General features: G+C 37.9%; 1 long non-coding RNA gene across 2 annotated transcripts in view; it reads left to right on the top strand.

The window, feature by feature from the left end:
* The first annotated feature begins 10875 nt into the window (after window positions 1-10875).
* The window catches only part of LOC138826502 (uncharacterized), a 36890-nt gene continuing 32335 nt past the window's right edge, over window positions 10876-15430 (top strand). For both annotated transcript variants that reach the window (XR_011371729.1, XR_011371730.1), the window contains exon 1: window positions 10876-11232. This is a non-coding gene — a long non-coding RNA (uncharacterized lncRNA). The remainder of the gene's footprint in view (window positions 11233-15430) is intronic.

Raw genomic sequence — 15430 nt, 5'->3', positions numbered from 1 at the left:
TCTGAATTCAAGCCTCACAACTGATGAGAGAGAGAGAGAGAGAGAGAGAGAGAGAGAGAGAGAGAGAGAGAGAGAGAGAGAGAGAGAGAGAGAGAGAGAGACAGACAGACAGACAGACAGACAGACAGACAGACAGACAGACAGACAGACAGACAGACAGACACAGAGACAGACACAGACACAGACACAGACACAGACACAGACACAGAGACAGAGACAGACACAGACACAGAGACAGAGACAGACACAGAGACAGAGACAGAGACAGAGACAGAGACAGAGACAGAGAGATAGAGACAGACAGAGAGACAGAGACAGACAGAGACAGACAGAGAGAGACCAAGGCTTCATAAAACATTGGTTCCTGAGACAGGACTAAGGTACGCAGTAGTATTTACAGCACAATATCCAGATCTACTATTACTTGATCGCTTTCATTCAGCAACACTCCCTCTGCAAAGATGAACCCTCCGAGAAAGATACAAATGAGGACTTATTGAAAACTAAATTCCTATTTTCCATTTTAATATATCTTACAACCAACCACGTCAATGGCTTACATATTCAAGAGGGTTAATTACATCAATTTTATAGATGTAGAGAAGTTGTTTTTGACACCAAAGGTAATAGCTAATATAAAGACAACTCTTTATTTATAGAATAAAACTGAACTTTGTTGTAACTTAGCATAAGCAAATATGTAATTCCCATTTCCCTACAGGATTCTGACCAACATCTCTTTCTTTACATGTGCAAAGAGAAAAAGCCACTGACTTTATCAAGAACAAAGCAAAGCCATTTATGTCATTTATAAAGCCATTTATAATGTCATTAGAATTAGATATGACCATATTTCTCAGGAAAATCATACTTTTCATGTGTTCATGTGTACCTCCAATCTTAAGAAATCAATTCACAAACGCACAAGATTAAATTGGATCACACTTTTCTTTTAATTTCTTCCCTTGGGAAAAGCAGATTTTTCCTTAGGGTAAATAATCGACAGAGACCATCAAACTCCACTCCAGGAATTCTAATTCCCTTAGGAAAGATTGGCAATGGGTGAAGTGAGATTTATATAATAATTGCACTTAGCCTAATCTTCCTAAAATGTCTTGGGAAAATTAGAGCCAACTGATTGACTGGGTTGTTACTTCTGGGACTGTCCTCATTCATATCAGGTAGAAAAGCACCAAGATGTCTCATCCCCAATAAGGATCACTGAGGTTTAGATTGGAAGAGCTTCTCTATGGATGTTCTTTTACAACCCTATAAGAAAAAGGTTTACAGGTTCATCTACTTTATCTTAATGTTTTCTGTGAAGAAGATCAGAGAGACCAATGCTTTTGTTGCCACATTCCACTAGACATTGGAAATATTGTTTGAATTCTGATTTCTGTCATTATATCAGAGTAATCTGAACTTCCCTCCCTTTGTGGAAGAGTAATCTGAGTAAAGGAGGTGAGGACTAAAGAATCTGCACCCTTTAACTAGTACATAGGGCATAGGATCTTTTATTTTTTACTCCTGCTCCCCTATTTTTCTGTAGCTGAGCAAGCAAAAAAAGGGGGGCTCTGCATTTTTCTATGATTTTGGCAATGATGAAACTTGGCGATCGTTTGCCCTTCACATGGTAGTTGTTTGTAAGATTGTGTGGGATGTGTGTGTGTGTGTGTGTGTGTGTGTGTTGCACACAAAGAGAAAATGAACTACTTGTAATGTTCTGTGTCACCCTTGCCTTGGCCCTCTCTGCTCTGCTCTGCTCTTTGGCAGCAGTGCCTTTATAAGGTTCTTCATCTGCTCATACTCTCCTTATGTAGGTCACCACAATCAGAGACACCAAATTCATGCTTTAAAATGTCACCTCTGATTCAGTTAGGTTCCTAGTGAGAAGTAGATAGTACTCTCTAAAGGGGTTACATAAAAAAAAATTAATGGACAAACTAATTAACAAATAGGTTAAAATGGTTGATGATGCACCTAAGATCTAGCAAGAGAGAGAAAGAGGGCCAAGGCCATTCTTGGGAAGGAATGTCTTTCTGGGCAGAAAGAAGGGAAATGGAATATTAGGTCCCAGTAAAAAATGGAACCTTGGAGAATCCCAAGTTTAGTCAAGAAGGAATGGAGCTACTTTTGAAGAAGACTCTCCAACTTTCTGCTAATATCTATCTTGGGCGTATGAAGCCAGTGGACTAGGGATCTTTGTTACACAATTTATGGGGAGTGTCTTTTGGGGACTGTGAGTCATCATCATTATATATACTTTGTCTCCCTCCTAACCCACAATTCACCACTCCCAGAACACCTTTGCCCTGGAGTCTGGAATCTACAGCTACTTCTTGATGCTCCTCTTCCAAGGGTTCTCACTCTTGCTGGGCTTTGGGAATATTGTTCCCTTCAAGTGTCTGTTTTGTCCACTGAACTATTGCTAGACCTCAGGGGTGTCATTATCTTGTTTGCTTTCTCTTAAGCCTGTTCTATGGTTTATTTGCACTCTTCTCATTAAAATATGCATTTCTTTCTAAGCATAGGGAGAGTAACTTACAAGCCCTATCAGATGTAAAGGGCTGGTGAGAACTGGGGAAAGAAATAGTTATGTACCATCTTATCTCCCGAAACAATTCTTTTTGCTTGAAAATAAATGCATATATCGAAAATATCTCATAAATGGGCAAAATCTTTATGACAAATGATTGTCTAGTGCTTTCAGCCTTATATCTGACATATTCTTAGGAAAAATTATGTTGATATTCAAATATTTCTATTTCCCAATCAATTTGAAAGGAATCAGTTTCAAAATGGGTACTGTCTTTGAGCTTTTCTGCTAAAAATTAGCACTCTACTGCCTGAGCCAAGATCCACTTCTGGATTTTCAGTGGTTAATTGAAGAGAATAGTCTCATAGACTTTTGCCCAAGCTGGCCTCAAACCACAGTCCTCAGATCTCAGCTTTCTAAGCAGATAGATTCAGAGGTGTTAACCACTGGCACCCAGCTATTGAGTTTTTAAATATATACTGGGATCTTGAAACCTCACAACTATCTCAAAACAAATCTATATTATTATTGTCATCAAGATTTTATAGATGTGAAAACTAAGAACTAAAAGAGATTTATTTTTGAGTTAAGGTTACAAAATAAAATGTAATTCTGAAACAAACGATCTATCTCTAAAGTACTAATTTTATCATAAGGCATACTGCCGTATTTTATTTTTAACTTATTTTTTATTTACTATAACCTGCTTTATTTTATGTAAAACTCTCTGCATAGGATGTTAATAAAGTGATTGTGTCAAGTCTTAGGATGCAAGTTCAAAAGTAAGAACACAAATGCGTCTATTCCTCAGGGTCTGGATTATATCACATCACACTCACACAGGCCCCATGTGGCTGAGCTAGGAGGAGTTTAGGTGTATCTGCAGCCAGATTTCTGTCAATGTTTTGTGGGGTGATGGGCAGCAGGGTGGGAGTGTAGCAGATGGTGGTTCTTCCTTCTTGTTTTGGATTCTTCAAATTTCCCCAGCATGTGAAAGAATGTAGCTATGTTTGGAAATACTCTCAACAAGCCAACAAATAAACTAAAACTCAGAAGGGACAAGCCTGCCTTCATCCATCAATGCTTTAGTCTCCAGAAGTCTAAATGTGTTAACCAGGAAAAAGCCAAAGAGCAGAACTGCTGATCATGAGCATTGACAATAAAGATTGCTTTGGCAAAGCTTTATGTTGTGAACAAGCCTGATGAAGTGTTTTTTCTCAGCTCTTTTTTTCTTCTTTTCTTTTTGAAAAACAAGTGTTTTCTGGCTCTGCTTAATAATACCATTTAAAAAAACCCATAATACTTTCTAAGTGTTAAGGTCTTGCTAGTTTCTCAGAGTGTGACACTGGACAGAGAGTGTCACCATTTTTAGGGACTTGGTGAAAAAATTTGGGTGCTCAACTGCACCTGCCACTCAATGTGTATTTTAACAAGACTTCCCTGTGATTTCCCTAGACACTGCTGGTAGTGCTGTACTCTCAAGTGTTGGTGGCCATGACTTGCACAGCTTCTCTCAGCTCATATGCCTTACCCACTTCTCTTATACCCAGAACATCACCCATCTCTCACCTTTGGAGCTGTGCTTATATATACTGATCTCTCTCTCTCTCTCTCTCTCTCTCTCTCTCTCTCTCTCTCTCTCTCTCCTTCTCTCTCTCTCTCTCTCTCTCTCTCTCTCTCTCTCCTTCTCTCTCTCTCTCTCTCTCTCTCTCTCTCTCTCTCTCTCTCTCTCTCTCTCTCTCTCTCTCTCTCTCTCTCTCACACACACACACACACACACATACACACACCAAATAAATTCCTAATCTACTCCAATATTTAAGCCAAAACTAATTTCCCAGTTTCTCCTCTTCTAGTCTCATTCTTTGGAGACAATCAGCATTAACAATTTAAACAAATCTTTTCTGAACTTTCGCACATATCCGAACATATGAAATACACATTCACCTTGTTTCCAGAAACATTGCGTGCTATAAACAGCTGTATACATTGTTTGATTTAAATAATATCACTATTCTTTTTGAAACTTTTTAATATGTTTTTATTCTAAAAATACTGTACAGAGGGGTTACAGTTACATGAGCAAGGTAATGAGTACATTTCCTATCAAGCATTGTTGCCTTCTCCTTTGTTTTTCTATCCCTTCCCTCCCCACCTCCACAACTAAACCTCCCTCCCACCCCACCCCCACACCCCGCCTAAATTGTAAAGTTTGTTTGTCAATCTAGTGTCTTGTACATCTCATTTTTACAATGGGTCAACTTGTATCCCATTTTAAGCATTTTGTTTTTTTCCTTCCCCTCCCCAAATTAGAGAAGTGTTTATACAAGACCCAGGGCACTGACAAAACAGGGGTTATCCTTTTGATAATAATTAGATTGTTTCATTTTATACCTACCTACATACATACATACACACATACTTCATCAGTTATTAAATGACAAACACATTCTACCCTCAAGCAACAATTTATAATATCATTTTAAAACACCATTTTCCACTTGTGAAAGTTTTTCTTAAGACATAAGTTTCTCAGGAAGTGTATCTGCCTTCTAACCTCAGTAGATATCAACAGACTTACCACAAAAGTTGTGTCAAATTTAATAATTCAACAACAAGTACATGGCAATTCTTTCCTCTATTTTCCCACTAGGAGGACTTGACAATATTATTTTTTATTAAACTAGAGTTAAAATTAGACAAGTCTTGATTTTTACCTGTGAGTTTCCTCAAGGTGTTTAATAGAAGAAACACAAACAAATGCACTGAAGGGGCGATATGACATAGAGACATATCTAAGGTTGGATCTGGGGAAGTTGGTAGAGTTTGGGAAGTAGGAATAAAGGTCAGATGAAGTTGGACCTCGTGTACCTACTGGAGCCCTGTTTACAAGGTAACTAAGAGACTATGGTACTGATAAGCAAAAGTCAATGACTTTTTGCACTTATTTGAAGGAATCATCTCTGTCTTGAAGGACAATTGATGATACTAGAAGTGTTCCTCTACTTGGCATGTTTGTTGATAAACTCCAAGCTAGACAGGTGAGTAGGTGGGTATAGGTTATAGGACTGGGTGTCAGAAAGACAATACTTAGTAAATTTGGTGGACAAAACAAATTTTTATCCTAGTTGGGTAGATCAATATAATTTTTTTTGGGGGGGTCCAGTCGTGGGGCCTGAACTCTGGGTACTGTCCCTCAGCTCTTCAGCTCAAGGCTAGCTCTCTACCTCTTGAGCCACAGCGCCACTTCCAGCTTTTTTCTTTTTGCTTATGTGGTGCTGAGGAATTAAATCCAGGGCCTCATGCATGCAAGGCAAGCGCTCTACCACTGAGCCATCTTCCCAGCCCCAGATCAATACAATTTTTGAATCCAATGACCTTATTAGGAACTCTACATTTGAAACAAGACATTTATATCATTGCCACATTTCCTTCTCCCAATAGTGGATGTCTTTATAATAGTCTTAAGAAATTTAATTTGGAAAATTGACACCTGTTCTATTTAAATTGCATCCCCAATGATACAATCTTATTAAAACACTGACTATTTTAAAATGTCCTATTTTTTTTCACTTACTGGATATAAAATTGTTAGAAAAATATAATGACACTGATTAGAAAAAACATGACTTTCAGTCTATTTTTTTTTTTTTTTTTGGGTCCGGTCATGGGGCCTGAACTCTGGGCCTGGGCGCTGTCCCTCAGCTCTTCAGCTCAAGGCTAGCGCTCTACCACTTTAGCCACAGCGCCACCTCCGGCTTTTTTTTTCTTTTTGCTTATGTGGTGCTGGGAAATCAAACCTATGGTCTCATGCATGTGAGGCAAGTGCTCTAACACTGAGCCACCTTCCCAGTCCCTGACATTCAGTTTTCTGTTCAAGTGTCATCAGTATACCTCCTTGCTTTGTTCCTGATCAGTTTCCCTTGAGACAATATACTGTACATCCATATCGTGGCTACTGTGAAAGATGTTAAAGTGACATAACAGTTTCAATTGCTTTGAGTCAGAAGCAGGATTAAGGATTATATGGTAATTCTATATTTTGTTCAAAGTGAATACACTGTTGTGTCTTGTCTTATACAATGGTGGAAAGAAAAGTAGATTTTGCATTAGGGAGATTTTGAACTTCTATTTTGTTATTGCACAATAATAGAATGAGTGAGACCAACTTACTGGATTTCTGTGGGTGATATCTGTAAATTCACTGGGAAATCTAGACAAACTCTCTCAGATAATCAGATATAATTGTTTAGTTTAATAAAAGATAGCTATGTACATATTAAAGTTCTTCACAAATATTTCAGGATAATGTAATTTTAATTAGCAGAACAGCACACTGAAAATAATTTCTAGATAGTAGGAAAAGTGTGTGTGTATATATGTGTGTTTGTGTTTGTATGTACATTTTGTCTTTCTCTACCATGCATGTCAGTTCCAAAAAATGTCTGAGTTCAATTGTTAATTTTTTTTTGCGGGGGTCCAGTCATGAGGCCTGAACTCTGGGCCTGGGTGCTGTCCCTCAGCTCTTCAGCTCAAGGGTAGCACTCTATCACTTGAGCCACAGCGCCACTTCCGACTTTTTTTCTTTTTGCTTATGTGGTGCTGGGGAATCGAACCCAAGGCCTCATGCATGCAAGGCAAGTGCTGTACCTCTGAGCCGCCTTCCCAATCCCTGCTAAATTTTTTGAGGTAACAATTTGTGGGCAAGTATCATTTGAAGTTCTCTAACATTGTAATGCATATAACTTTAAGCCCAAGAAAAGCCATTTTTCAATATAACTTCAAAAATATTATAATAAAGTCAATATTTCTTCTAGTCTTATGATTTTATTATTTCATGTAGATAAGACTGCACTGCAAAGAATGGATGGTCCTAAATTGAAGGCCTGTGGTCTTCTGTCTTCTTTTATAGGCTGAAGTACTTACAACAGAATCTGAGCTGTGGAATGCTCAGAACTTACATGGAAGATACAAACTGTAGAGAGAGGAGAGCTGTCCATACCTTTAATGAAATCTATTAAACCTAATATTTAGCTATTATAAGTATATAGAAATCTCTGGCAGAAACAAGCAGATGAACTCTGGATCAATAGAGAGGTAGTGTCCATTAAACCAGGAGGCCAGGATTCAGAGAAATTGATAAATTGCAGACAGATTTGAATGTCCACTGACTGTGGGAATTCATAGGCACTTGAGCAAATTACACTTAACATTTTAATGGAGTTCCCTGTTTATACCTGTGTTATATAATAAGGTAAATATTTACTCTATGTAACTTAAATCTGTTTTCAAAAAAAGAACAATTTTTTTTATTTAGGATAATAAAACTTTTCATAGAGAAGTCAATGTAGGCCAGTGAAATGTTACTTGAGAAGATGTAATTTTTCTTTAAGAGAGTTATGTCAGTGACTGGAAATTCTTCTGATCGTCATAAATGGGAAGATTTAAAAAAATATTACCTTGTGAGTAGGGGTTAGGGATGCTATTCAACAGCCTGTTGAAGATTCTCTCTATAATTAATTCTGTTGTATCCAACATTATCCCAAAACAAAGAAATTCCAGCCCCCAGCTTCAATTTTGCTGGGAGAACTAACATTGGCTTAGGCTAACCACTTACTTTACCCATGAGAAACTGAGCATACAAGTGTGCCAATTACACATGCCAAGACATACCACAAGCAAGCAGAAAAATATAAGTCCTCTAGTGCCTTTCCCAGCATGCTACTAACTTCTGATAGTAGGGACTAACATGGAACTGTTGGGAAGCAGATGCCTTTATAGACATACATAGACAGCAGATGGGTGAAATAACTACATAATTATTTAAAACATAGCACTGCTAACATTAGGATACCTAAGTAATAAGGAAAATAGAGCATTTAATTACATACCACATATTTGCCTGATGATCAATTATTTTTTACATTTGAACAAATGCTGCCTAGCATAGTGACTCTCAAACTTCAGCGGGTTTCACAATCACTAGGATGGCTTCTATAAAGAAAAATGACTGGAACTGACCCCTCCCCCAGAGTTTCTGAGCCTCTCTCTCCCAGGTCTGGAGCAAAGTCTGAGAATCTACAGTTTAGCAAATTCCTAGGAAATTTAGGGGAAAAGACTCAGGAGATCATACTGTGAAAAACACTGACCTATCATTTCCTTGGTATTTTGCAAATGTTAAACTGTCATATAGGTATTTAAAACTACAATCTCACCAAAAATGCAGTTTCATTTTATTATAAGTGACTAACAAGTGGTTAATTGTGCTAATTCATGCAGAAACATACAGTCATATACATGGCAGAACCAAAAACTAATTTAGAAACTGAAATTCTTCTTCAAAATAAAGGAATGAATAGGTTCCTAAGTTGATGACCAGAAAGAAGAATCCCTTTAACAATAAGCAGTAGAAAGAATATTAGACAAGTCATCTTTAGGGTGTATAATTTATTTAGTTCCATGAACGCGTATGTGTGCTAAGAAAAGATTTTGTTCTAGCAAGTATTTCTCATTTTAAAAATCATATTTGTGGGCTGGGAAGGTGGCTCAGTGGTAGAGCGCTTGCCTTGCATGCTTGAGGCCCTGGATTCGCTTCCTCAGCACCACATAAGCAAAAAGAAAGAAAGCCAGAAGTGGCGTTGTGGCTCAAGTGGTAGAGTGCTAGCTTTGAGCTGAAGAGCTGAGGAATAGAGCCCAATCCCAGAGTTCAGGCCCCACAACCGGACCTCCCCCCCAAAAAAACCCCATATTTGTGAGGAATAGTCCCAGTGCTAAATTGAATAAAACTAGATCTTATGGGGCTTTTATGCCAAATTAAAACTATGGGGGAAACACCTTTAGACATTATTATAAAATCAGGCCCTGAGAGGCCATAAGTGTCTGATTGGCTAATTATTTAGTAAAGCATGTACATGTTCAACCAATTAAATATAACAAAGCACTATTTTTTATCACAAATAATCAATGTGCTATTGTAAACCATTCTTAGGAGAGGGAAAAATACTCTAAGAGGAAGCAACAACACAAATTTTCATTCCCTTAATGTAAAGACCCAGAAAATTCCAGATACTTTAAAGTTACCTGTTTACCTAAAGAATGTGCTATAATTAACCTGCCCCATGCCAGTCCTCATTGGGAGACACCCAAGCAAACACTTACTCAACTTTCTTTTCAGCTCTTTGAGATCCTGCACACAGTTTACCCAGACTTAACTTTCTTAATTCATGATATCTTATCCAAAGCAAACAACTTCACTTGCCAAGGGCACACAGAAATCCAAGCACAAGTCCTGCATTTACCTTAAGCTTTATAAGTAATTATCTATATTTCACTTTAGGTACCATATACGACATCACCATTTCTGGTTAAATTCTAGTAAAATGTTCACCCAACATCACACTGCCACTGTAATCTCTCCCTGCCACTTCTCCAGCCTTCTCTGCAGCATTTAGAGAACCTGTGATTTTAATCAATTTCTGTAGTAGGACACAGTGCAAGACTCTACAAGAGGATCAGGGTTACATTGTTTCTATTTTCACTCATAGAGTGATTAACTAACTATTCACTTCAAACTTGAGATCACCTCTGAGTCTTGTAAGCACAACCCCCTTTGAGCCAATGCAGTTAACTCAGCATCATTCAGGGCTAGTATCCAATGGCGCTTGCACTGCAGTATTCACCTTGAAACTAAGTAGGCAGATTCATTAGTTGTTGAAGTCACAGAGCTGTCAGGTTACTCAAGCCCATTTCTTAACAGAAGACAAGCACAGGCAGGCATACAGCACATTTGCAAGGGAAGAAAATCTGTAGTCAGACAAGGACAATGTAGCAGCTAGGCACTGCAGTAAATCTCTTGCAGATAATAGCCACATCGAATAATGCTCTGCCTCAACACCTTTTGATCAAAGGGACTGTACACAGGCTTAAACACCAAATCAACATAAATTCCTTAATGGATAGAGATGTGCTGAATAAGGAAATGTATGTTTTTTGCTTTTTTATTTTTTTACTCCTTAAATATCTTAAAGCTAAGATAGACTTGCTATGCTTCATCAAGCATGTTCACAGACCTGGAATTTTAGTAATTTTCCTCTGCACCTCTCAGCATGGCTGACAGGATCTGCCAAGAATATAGAATATAGAAACCACTGAATCATGCAAAAATATTTACCCCCAAAAGATGTAGTAAAAGCTCAGCTTCCTCCAGCCTCCATAGCCCTTGAAGTGTTAATCTGAAGACACTGTTCCATGAGTTTCCACAGGCCAGCAGTGAGTCTCCTACACTTGACCTAGACAGTCTTACATAACGAAGCATCAGTGCTAGAGAGCCCGTAGAATGTCATCACCAGCAAGAATAAGAAGTATTGGCAGCAGCAGGCAGGCAGGCAGGCTGGGAGTTTGCATGGAAATCATGAACTCTTTCTTGTCTTTTCAGAAATGTTTTGAAAGGGGAGTTAAGAATAGCTCAGAAACTGGCTTCTTTTTGGTGTGTTTGTGTGGAGGAAGAAAGATCAGAAGTATAAAAGCTAAATTCCCAGCAAGTACAAGACACCTCTTTTGTTGATTGCAATAAACTTAACAGGATGGATTACTGTCTGCAAAGTTACTTTTACCAATGATATTTGCAATGAAGGGAAGGGTAAAGCAGAGCTGTAACACAAAAGCTGAGAGCTGTGGTTCATCTTTAACTCATTGTGGTAAGTAGAGGGGCAAACGTGCATATATAATGAGACGGTGGTTGGGGAGGTGAGTTAAGGATTTGTAAAGAAGGTTCATGTTCCCTAACTTCTTTTTTTCTTTTCTGGTAAGCAAAGTGACAACACTTTGACTGTGACATATCAAATTCAGAAGGTGGTGGGTTATATTCTATTTTAACTTCTGAAATTTTTATACAGGAGGGAAGAAAATATCTGGTGGTATATAGATAAGAGTCTGGTTTGCTAAATAACTATTTCTATTGTCTCTTCTATTGTCTATGAATTAGTAGATCTTAATCTCAGTGCCAGATTTTTGTATAAAATGAATCGATGTTTTAGTTGTCAGACATTGATTTTTTTAAGATAATCTTTGTTAGACCAACTGCTAGATATCTTGGGACTACTTTAAATAGAAAATTAAAACTATGTGCTCTTCATTCAATTATCTGAAATGTATGTCGTGTAAGCTGTGACCTTAAAAGCCTGAAATAATATATTCCATCCTCTGTGCTGACTCTGACTAATATAAGATGGCATAATATTGTTTAATTATATATAAAGTTGTGGTATTATAAAGGATGAGAGCTAAAATGTATAATTCCTGAGACAATAGAAATTGAGAAAACATGCATCATTTAAAAGTAATCTTAATGCTTTTTTTCTGGAAAGCTTGTCTGCTAATGCATTGCAGTGAGAATAGATTAAGGAAATAAGAGAATTTAGGTCTATAAAAGAACACTGTGATCCAATTCCTTCTTACCACTTAACTCATAGGGGAAAAGAGAAAGAAAGAAGTTAAGTGTGTGTTTACGCTGACTCAGAGGAGGAGGTGAGTGAACAAGAGGTCTCCTCAAACTCACCATACCATGGTATTGTAAGTCATTGTCTTTCATACTAGAGGAAAGGTTCAATGTATAGAGATTTAATCCCTCTCCTAGAAAAGACAGAAAACAGAAAAGGGGACCTAGGAATCTGCTTTTTATAGTAGTTTGATGTTGGAAAACAATTTCTGTAGTAGATGGAAGGAGCACTTTACTTGTTTCCTACCATTTAATTATATTTTCTCAAAGTTGTATGTTGATGTATCTGATGGCTCAGATCCTTGTAATTTTTTTTTTGGATGTCAATCGTAAGGTTAGCTTCTTCGTTTGTTGGAGAGCTAATGTATGTGGATAGACAACCCATAGAAAACAAGGACCTGGAAAATACAATATTTATCCAAAGATTCTGTCTTAATTCTTCTCAGTTACAATCAGGCACTGTGATGAGCACTCCAAGGACAGTGCCTGCTTGACTTGCAGTCAAGACTTGACAGAGCAACACATGGAAGCATGAAAAGTATCCAGAATGTGACCGTCTACACCAACTCTATCTACTATGACTTAGTAGAGTCCTTTGGCAGAGTTACTACTATAAATAGTGTACAAAAATGATCTATCGATATATGTACAATATATATTATACATCTACATACATATATTATTGTAATAATTGCCTAAGTGTTCCTAAAACACTTATTTGGCAACTGGGTCTTTATAAATTTTAAAGACTTGTTCTAATTAGATTAATTTTTCACAGGCTTAGCTGCTTTATAAAGACCATCTAGTATTCACAAGCTTAACTAAAGGGAAGGTTTATTTTTCTACAGGGCCTTAAATCTGGAGATAAGAGTTTAGAGCTGATCTGGCAGACCTACAGTCTAAATTTGTTTTACTTTGTCTCAAACATGTATAGTGTATGATCTTCAGCCTGGTATTTATTTATTTTGGATTATATGGTGCTGAGGCCTCATGAATGCTGGGTAAGCACTGGACTTCTGAGCCGTACTCCAGCTGGAATTCTCCTATTTATTGTCTCAAGGTCTCAAGATGGCTGCCTCTTCTCCAGCATATTTACTACATTTCTAGGAAGGAAGAAAGGAATAACCAAAGTCACAAGGCACATGACAGCTCTAGAAGTTCTGTCTCTAAGAGCTTTCATTATAAGAACCTAGAGGCTCATTTACATCTATGGCTCTTTTGTTTTTCTTGGGGTGGGGCAGTCATAGGGCTTGAACTTAGGGTCTAAGCTTTGTCCCTCTCCCTGAGTTATTTTGCTCAAGGATAACAGCATTCCTCCACTTTGAGTCACAGCTCCATTTGTCATCTATGGCTCTTAACTGTGAAGAAAAAAAAACACCTCCTAAAGGGAACCAAAAATAATGGAGATTTTAGCTGAGTCTCTTGCTAGTTTCAAATAAAACTGGAGTTCTATTTTTAATGCATATGAGGCATTTCCTCCTGTATATACTGTCTCTTAACATACCGTTTTAGTAACTGGTAAAACTTGAAAGATTCAGCACTGTCAGCTAGTTTAATTTTGTTTATAGTCCAAACAACACCAAAAAATCTTCTCTCTCTCTTTTTTTTTTTTTTTTTTTTTTTTTGTTCGGTCGTGGGGCTTGAACTCTGGGCCTGGGCGCTGTCCCGCAGCTCTTCAGCTCAAAGCGAGCGCTCTACCACTTGAGCTACAGCGCCACTTCCGGTTTTCTGGTGGTTTTATTGGAGATAGGAGTCTCACGGTCTCTCCTGCCCGGGCTGGCTTTGAACCGCGATCCTCAGATCTCAGCCTCCTGAGTAGCTAGGATTACAGGCGTGAGCCACCAGCGCCCGGCTCTCTCTCTCTTTTTGTAACTTGAGCTTCCTATAGGAAAAAACTATTCTAATTTTTGCACTAAACTGTTATTGGGGCAACAGATGTATTTATAACTACAATATACTCAAACAGGTGAAAAGAGAAAACTATACACAGACTTTATTGAATGAAAAGAAGAAAAAAATTCCAGGTCCTGCATCAACTCCTGTCACCTTCCTCACATAGGGTTGTTTCATTTCTTTCTGTAAAATATCTGACTATGGAAGAATAAATGGACACCGAATTAAACCTCAAGTTTCCTGCAATTACTAAGTAAAATGCTGTCTCACTAATTTGAAACAAAGGGAGGCTTTTACTAAGATGTTTCTATTCTGACTGTTCTATCTGGTCTTACTGGCTAAAATCAGCTAGAGTGAAAAGCATGTAGCCTCTCAGTGCTGGTCCAGGGAAGGGCTTCCTTTTCCCATTGGTTAGAAGAAGGCCTCTGTAGAGACCACAAGCCAACCTTCATTTTGGGACAGGGAAGAACAATGATGTCTTTGGAAGGCCAAGGAACAAAATAGTCCTATCCTGGGCTGGGAAGGTGGCTCAGTGGTAGAGGGCTTGCCTTCATGCATGAGGCCCTGGGTTCGATTCCTCAGCACCACGTAAGCAAAAAGAAAAAAAAAGCTGGAAGTGGCACTGTGGCTTAAGCGGTAGAGCGCTAGCCTTGAGCTGAAGAGTTGAGGGACAGCGCCCAGGCCTAGAATTCAGGCCTCAACGACCGGACCCCCAAAAAAATAAAAAATAAAAAAAAACAGTCTCAAAATAGTCCTATCCTAAAGATTTAGATACAAGGAAGCTCTCTTAGAAAAGTAGAATAAAAATCCTTTAAATTTAGGGGAAAATACAATGGTCTTCTTAGTTTTATGAAACCTAGCTCTTCTATGGAAGGAAGCTGACTACTAAAGCTGACTAATACTAAGTCACTCGTATCTTGAAATGACTGGTTTAAAAACAATTGCATAGTGAGGCGCCTCTACTTCATTAAAATTCCACATAGGAATAAATAAAAGTAAATAAAGAATAGAATAAATCCTACAGGAATAAATAAGATAAACATTTTTGGTAAAATATCAAACTATATCCAGCATTGTGCTGAAGATTGCAAAATTAGTGGATATTAAGCAATGGGCAGGTATAAAGTTTATAATTCACAAATGGAAAGGAAAAGGATTATTTTCGTTATCTTACAAGTAATTTAATTTCTAATTTAATGTCCCATTTTTACCTAATGGCAAACATTTTAGTTATTTCATGTCTCCACAAACATTATGCGCTTTTTTAGTTATTTTAATTTTAACCTAGTAAAATGGCAGTTTTCGCTTTTTTTCTTCATAGTAGGGCTAATACCAATGACAGTCACAAGTTTATCCCAATGCCTTAGAAAGAAGAAATTCTATTCTGACTCATGCAACTTTGTGTACTGACTCCTGGTTAGCAGGCAGCCATGAGGCAATCACTCATGGATTCAGAATCCTTCAGTCTATAGTACCCTCTTGCCTACAGGTATTCAGAGCCAATT

This window comes from Dipodomys merriami, unplaced genomic scaffold (genome assembly GCF_024711535.1).
Source record: "Dipodomys merriami isolate MVZ:Mamm:240054 unplaced genomic scaffold, mDipMer1.0.p SCAF_1, whole genome shotgun sequence".
NCBI lineage: Eukaryota > Metazoa > Chordata > Mammalia > Rodentia > Heteromyidae > Dipodomys > Dipodomys merriami.
The sequence above is the reverse complement of the archived record's forward strand: the minus strand, read 5'-3'. Positions and strand labels throughout refer to the sequence as shown.